The sequence below is a fragment of the Saccopteryx leptura genome, chromosome X (genome assembly GCF_036850995.1).
Source record: "Saccopteryx leptura isolate mSacLep1 chromosome X, mSacLep1_pri_phased_curated, whole genome shotgun sequence".
Classification (NCBI taxonomy): domain Eukaryota; kingdom Metazoa; phylum Chordata; class Mammalia; order Chiroptera; family Emballonuridae; genus Saccopteryx; species Saccopteryx leptura.
In genome coordinates this window covers 65,157,129-65,164,345 of record NC_089516.1, presented here as the reverse complement: position 1 = coordinate 65,164,345, position 7,217 = coordinate 65,157,129, and the positions used below count along the sequence as shown (strand labels likewise).

The window sequence follows — 7,217 nt, the reverse complement described above, 5'->3', positions numbered from 1 at the left end:
GAGAGCTGTTCTTGTAGTCCAGAGTTGGTTTTTCACACTGATTTTTCCTAAATTTATTTGTATTCCTGTTTGGTGGTGAGAGCTGGCGTATGTGCGTCCACCTACTCCACTGCCATCTTCCCATCTCCTGTTTTTGTTTTTTAATTGTTCATTTAGAGAGGAGACAGAAAGAGAGAAGAGAGAGATTGCAATATTATTAAATTTGTTTAGACTTGGGCCCTGGAGGAGGAGATGACATCTGACATGTCAGCAGCTAGAGGTGATCATGAGGGACAGTGGCTATGTTGCTCACTGTGAGCCAGTTCCTTAACCAAGCAGGCAGCCCTGGGGCATAGCACCATGAAGCTATACATTATGAACATTCTCTACAAAGTCAAGCACAAGGTGGTGCTGCTCAAAACTACCTATAACATGTCATCCCTTAGCTTCTTCTATTTGTCCAGTGTTCAGAAATTCACAGCCTTCACTAGTCAGCTGACTGTGGTGTGTTTAGCAAGAGGAAGAAGAGTTTCTGTCAAAGAACAAAAATATCTGGGTCATGTCCATGTGAGAAATGACAGTCTTGCAGGAGTGATCATTGCTGACAGCTGGTACTCATCCTGGGTGATTTTCACCTTACTGGTGAAGGTGCTGGATAATTTTTCCAAACAGTTCAGAAGGATCAAGTGGGCAGTTGGATCCCCTGCTACCATTCAGTATGCAGCCCTGGATGGCTACCTTAGTACATACCAGAATCCCTGAGAAGTTGAACTCACGAGTAAAGTGCAGATTGAACTAAATGAGACCCAAATCATTCTATATAACACACTGGAGTCTCTGTTAGAACAAGGCGGCCCTGGCCGGTTTGCTCCAGTGGTAGAGCATCGGCCTGGCGTGTGGGAGTCCCAGGTTCGATTCCCGGCCAGGGCACACAGGAGAAGTACCCATCTGCTTCTCCACCCCTCCACCTCTCCTTCTTCTCTGTCTCTCTCTTCCCCTCCCACAGCCAAGGCTCCATTGGACCAAAGTTGGCCCAGGTGCTTAGGATGGCTCTGTGGCATCTGCCTCAGGTGTTAGAGTGGCTCTAGTCGCAACAGAGCAACGCCCCAGATGGGCAGAGCATCGCTCCCTGGTGGGCAGGCCAGGTGGATCCCGGTCGGGCACATGCGGGAGTCTGTCTGACTGCCTCCCCGTTTCCAACTTCAGAAAAATACAAAAAAGCCCCACGAAAAAACAAAAAACAAACAAACAAAAAAAAGAACAAGGCAAGAAGATAGATGATCTGGTGTCCAAATCCAAAGTGCTAGGAATATATTCTAAAGCATTCTACAGAATGTCTGGAAACAAAACTGTGCAGTCATGTGATAACAACCAACAGAGGACCCTATGTTGCAAACTCACCTGCATTCACATCAGAACTACAGCTTTGTGAGAAGTAGAGCTGCCATGTAAAACCTGGATTGGGAAAGACTGTTATCTTTTACTTTGGAGCTACTGGGAGGAATGGAGGGCTTGGGAAAGGGACCTGGGCTGAGGCATGTTTAAATTCACATGTTCAGTAGTTTTGAAAAGATAATTTGAGGTTCCCAGAAGTGTGTTTTAGGGCCAAATAAAAAACAAACTGTCAGTTTCTCTTGCAGATGCCAATGGGCTCATCTCTATCCCTGGGACAGTCCTGGGCCCTTGACTCTCTTAACACTCTAGTAAAGGGTGTGGACTTGATCCAAAAGGCTGGGGGTGAGGGTGGCAGAACACATACTTGATTCTTTTGTGAAAGCCCCCAAGGCCACTAGACGGTGAAGGTAAGCAGGGCATGAGCCAACACTTCAGGGACAAGGCTGTGATGAGACAGTCACTAGGATTCACAGATTCTGGACATGGTTTGTATTTCTGGTGAGATTGGTTTCCATGAAGTTCTACAGGAAGCCTGGGAGGTATTTGGATGGGGGCAGGAACACCTGCCCTGACTTGCAGTTTGGCTTTGAATGTCTGGATCACAGTCTTATGCTTCTCTGGTAACAAGATTGTCTTGACAACATCGTAGCAAGTGGCCTTTCCTGTGGCAACAACAGTAGGTGCCAGATGACCCAAGGACTCCTAACGTCCTGCTTCCCACCTGTGGTCTGAGCCAGTGCCACCCTCCCAGAAGCCTGACTCCCTTGAAAGAACATGGCTGTTTCTTTCACCCAGCAGAAAGATAGCCATCCCTGGAAACAAGTCTGGACCAGCTGATGGCCCAGGACATTCCAGGTCCTTCTTGGCCTGTCTGGGCTCTCAGGTACTACTGCCATGTTCCAAACTGCCTCCTCATAACCTGCTTTGTGGCCTGCGGACAAAAGATCAAGATGCACCCTTGGGACTGGTCCCCATGGAATCTCCTGTTGGGGTGGGTTCAACCAGTGTGATATCATCCTCTGGGATCCTTCTCCAAGTGTGCTGGTTCTTGCTTTACTCAAAAGTCCCACTACCTCAACAGAAAGTGCCAACAGCCATGATTTCTCTTGCTTGAGCCAGAATGTGGTATCTACATGATTTCCAAGTACCCTACCCCTAGCAGATTTACCTGCTGCTTGCCCTTTTTCTCTGGGCACTGTGCTGGCCAAAACATTCAGGCTTACCCTTAAAGTAGCCTGCTGGTGTGATTTTCTTACTGCCATACACATCCTGGGAAGGTGCAAACTAAGCCTTCTCACTGGCCCCTGAACCCCATTTAAGAAGGTCGGGTCATGTCTGACTGTCCTGCTTTGGAGGATAATGGTGGGGGAAACTGTAGTGGGGGGGTGGATTAGGAAGAGAAAGTGAGAGTGGGGAGGCTGACTCCACCCTGTGTCATCATTTCCCCTGATCTTGTTATTCTAATGTGAAGTTATTTGGCAAAGAGTGTATTGTAATAATTGCTGCCTAACTTTTCTCTGCGTTGTTTGAGAGCTTTCTATCTAGATAAAGTTGCTTTCTGAAATTCCAAAAAAAATTTTTTCTTAGACTTGTTTTCTGATGTATCATATGATCTATCATGGAGGATTCTGTGTGCACTTGAGAAGAATGTGTATTCTGCTACTGTTACATGAAATGTGTATATGTCTGTTAGGTCTAGAATATAGTTGAAGTCCAGTTCCTTATTGATTTTCTGTCTGGATAATCTATCCTTTGTGTAAAGTGGAGTGTTGAAGTCTTTTACTGTTATTGTATTATTATCTAGTTCTGTCTTCAAATTTGTTCATCTTCTTATACATTTATACAATGTTTGATGATATTGTGTGCATATATATTTCTTATTACTATATCATTGATTAACTGACCACCCCTTATCATTATATAATATCATCTTTGTCTCATTTTGTCTTGAAGTCTATTTTGTCTGATAAAAGTATGGCTACTCTCTTTGTTTTCCACTTACACAGAATACATTTTGCCGTCCCTTCATTTTAAGACTATGTGTGTCCTTATTACTGAAGCAAGTCTCTTGTCACAGTACATAGTTGTTTTTTTTATTCATTCATCCACTCTATGCATTTTGATTGTAGAAGTGAATCCATTTACATCTAGAGTAATTATAAATAGGTAAGAACTTACTCATGCCATTTTATTAATTGTTTTCTTCCTGTTTTGTAGTTTCTTTCTTACTTTCTTGCTACTTTTCTTTGTGAGTTGATGATGTTCCATACTAGTATGCTTTGATTCTCTCTATCTTTTGTGAATCTGTTGTATACTTTCGTTTTGTGGTTACCATAAGGTTTACATAAAATAACTTATATATATATATAATAGTCTACTTTACACTAATAACAATTTAATTCAATGGCATGTAAGACCTATACTTTTACTCCCCCTCTTTTATGCTTTTAATATCATCATTTACATATTTTAATTTTAAAAATTTTTTATTTTTCAATTATAGTTGACATACATTATAATATTTGTTTTAGTTGTACACCCCAGTCATTAGCCATTACACAACTTACTAAGTGATCATCCCAATAAGTCTCACATATATCTGACAACGTGCATAATTATCAGAATATTATTGACTATATTCTCTATGCTATAATTTACATCCCCATGACTATTCTGTAACTAGCAATTTGTACATTTTTTTTTTCATTTTTCTGAAGCTGGAAACAGGGAGAGACAGTCAGACAGACTCCCGCATGCACCCGACCGGGATCCACCTGGCACGCCCACCAGGGGCGACGCTCTGCCCACCAGGGGGCGATGCTCTGCCCATCCTGGGCGTCGCCATGCTGCAACCAGAGCCACTCTAGCGCATGAGGCAGAGGCCACAGAGACATCCCCAGCGCCCGGGCCATCTTTGCTCCAATGGAGCCTTGGTTGCGGGAGGGGAAGAGAGAGACAGAGAGGAAAGCGTGGCGGACGGGTGGAGAAGCAAATGGGCGCTTCTCCTGTGTGCCCTTGCCGGGAATTGAACCCAAGTCCTCCACACGCTAGGCCGACGCTCTACCGCTGAGCCAACCGGCCAGGGCAATTTGTACTTTTTATTCACTTCACCTTTTTCACCATTCCCCCAACTCCTGTCCCATCTGGCAACCGTCAAAACGTTCTCTGTATTTATGAGTCTGTTTCTATTTTGCTTGTTTGTTTATTTTGGGGTTTTTTTTTTAGATTCAATTGTTGATAGATATATATTTTTTGTATTTTTATTGTTTGTATATGTATATTGAGAGAGAACGGGGGGAAGGGAGAGAGATGAGAAGCATCAACTCATAGTGCAGCATTTAGTTGTTCATTGTTCATATATTTTATCTTTTTTTTCTTCTTCTTAAAGAAGACTCTTTAACAGTTTGTATAATACTGGTTTGGTGCTGGTGAACTCCTTTAGCTTTTTCTTGTCTGGGAAGATCTTTATCTGTCCTTCAATTCTAAATGACAACTTGGCTGGGTAGATTTATCTTGATTGTATGTCTCTGATTTTCGTTACTTTGAATATTTCTTGCCAGTCCCTCTGGCCTGCAAAGTTTCTGTTGAGAAATCACCTGACAGTCTTATGGAAGCTTTCTTAAAGGTAATTAATTGCTTTTTTCTTGCTGTTTTTAAGATACTCTCTTTGTCTTTATTTAACCTTTTGCATTTTAATTATGTGTCTTGGTGTGGGCCTCTTTGGGTTCATCTTGTTTGGGGTGGTCTGTATTTCCTGGACTTGAATGTCTATTTCCTTCACCAGGTTAAGGACATTTTCTGTCATTATTTTATCAAATAGGTTTTATCAAATGTTGGTATGTCTGAAGTTGTCCCAGAGGCTCCTTACAATATCTTCTTTTTGTATTATTCTTTTTCCTTTTTGCTGTTCTGATTCGGTGATTTTTGCTTCCTTATATTCCACATTGTTGATTTGATTCTTGGCTTCAACTATTCTACTATAATTTTTTTTTAATTATTCTTTTTTTTGTTCCTCTCTATTTATTTTTTAGTGGTAAAAGACAACATAGTCAAAACTATACAAATAATCATACTCGTCTCCTTATTATTCTGCCCCACTTCCTGTAGGTAAACAATGTTGTTAATTTCTTTTTTTTTAATTTTATTTTTTTAATGGGGTGACATCAATAACTCAGAATACATATATTCAAAGATAACAAGTCCAGGTTATCTTGTCATTCAATTATGTTGCATACCCATCACCCAAAGTCAGATTGTCCTCTGTCACCTTCTATCTAGTTTTCTTTGTGCCCCTTCCCCTCCCCCTTTCACTCTCCCTTTCCCCCCTCCCCCCATAACCACCACACTCTTATCAATGTCTCTTAGTTTCACTTTTATGTCCCACCTACGTATGGAATAATGCAGATCCTGGTTTTTTCTGATTTAGTTATTTCGCTTCGTATAATGTTATCAAGATCCCACCATTTTGCTGTAAGTGATCTGATGTCATCATTTCTTATGGCTGAGTAGTATTGCATAGTGTATATGTGCCACATCTTCTTTATCCAGTCATCTACTGACGGGCTTTTTGGTTGTTTCCATGTCCTGGCCACTGTGAACAATGCTGCAATAAACATGGGGCTGCATGTGTCTTTACGTATCAATGTTTCTGAGTTTTGGGGGTATATACCCAGTAGAGGGATTGCTGGGTCATAAGGTAGTTCTATTTTCAGTTTTTTGAGGAACCACCATACTTTCTTCCATAATGGTTGTACTACTTTACATTCCCACCAACAGTGTATGAGGGTTCCTTTTTCTCCACAGCCTCTCCAACATTTGCTATTACCTGTCTTGTTAATAATAGCTAATTTAACAGGTGTGAGGTGGTATCTCATTGCAGTTTTGATTTGCATTTCTCTAATAACTAAAGAAGATAAGCATCTTTTCATATATCTGCTGGCCATTATATTTCTTCCTGGGAGAAGTGTCTGTTCATGTCCTCTTCCCATTTTTTTATTGGATTGTTTGTTTGTTTGTTGTTGAGTTTTATGAGTTCTTTGTATATTTTGGATATTAGGCCCTTATCTGAGCTATTGTTTGAAAATATCATTTCCCATTTAGTTGGCTTTCTGTTAATTTTGTTATCAGTTTCTCTTGCTGAGGAAAAACTTCTTAGTCTGATGTAGTCCCATTCATTAATTTTTGCCTTCACTTCTCTTGCCTTTGGAGTCAAATTTATAAAATGCTCTTTAAAACCCAGGTCCATGAGTTGAGTACCTATGTCTTCTTCTATGTACTTAATTGATTCAGGTCTTATGTTGAGATCTTTGGTTCATTTTGAGTTAGTTTTAGTACAGGGGGACAAACTGTAGTCCAGTTTCATTCTTTTGCATGTGGCTTTCCAGTTTTCCCAGCACCATTTATTGAAGAGGCTTTCTTTTCTCCATTATGTGTTGTTGGCCCCTTTATCAAAAATTATTTGACTATATATATGTGGTTTTATTTCTGGACTTTCTATTCTGTTCCATTGGTCTGAGTGTCTATTTTTCTGCCAATACCATGCTGTTTTGATTGTCGTGGCCCTATAATATAGTTTAAAGTCAGGTATTGTAATGCCCCCAGCTTCATTCTTTTTCTTTAGAATTGCTTTGGCTATTCGGGGTTTTTTATAGTTCCATATAAATCTAATGATTTTTTGCTCTATTTCTTTAAAAAATGTCATTGGGCCTGACCAGGCAGTGGCGTAGTGGATAGAGCGTCGGACTAGGATGCGGAAGTACCAAGGTTCGAGACCCCGAGGTCGTGCGCGGGCTCATCTGGCTTGAGCAAAGAGCTCCCCAACTTGGACCCAAGGTCGCTGGCTC

General features: G+C 41.2%; 1 pseudogene; it reads left to right on the top strand.

Annotated features, from left to right (window-relative positions):
* Nucleotides 1-339: 339 nt before the first annotated feature.
* LOC136386356 (synaptobrevin homolog YKT6 pseudogene) lies at nt 340-1,411 on the top strand (annotated as a pseudogene).
* The last annotated feature ends 5,806 nt before the right edge of the window (nt 1,412-7,217 follow it).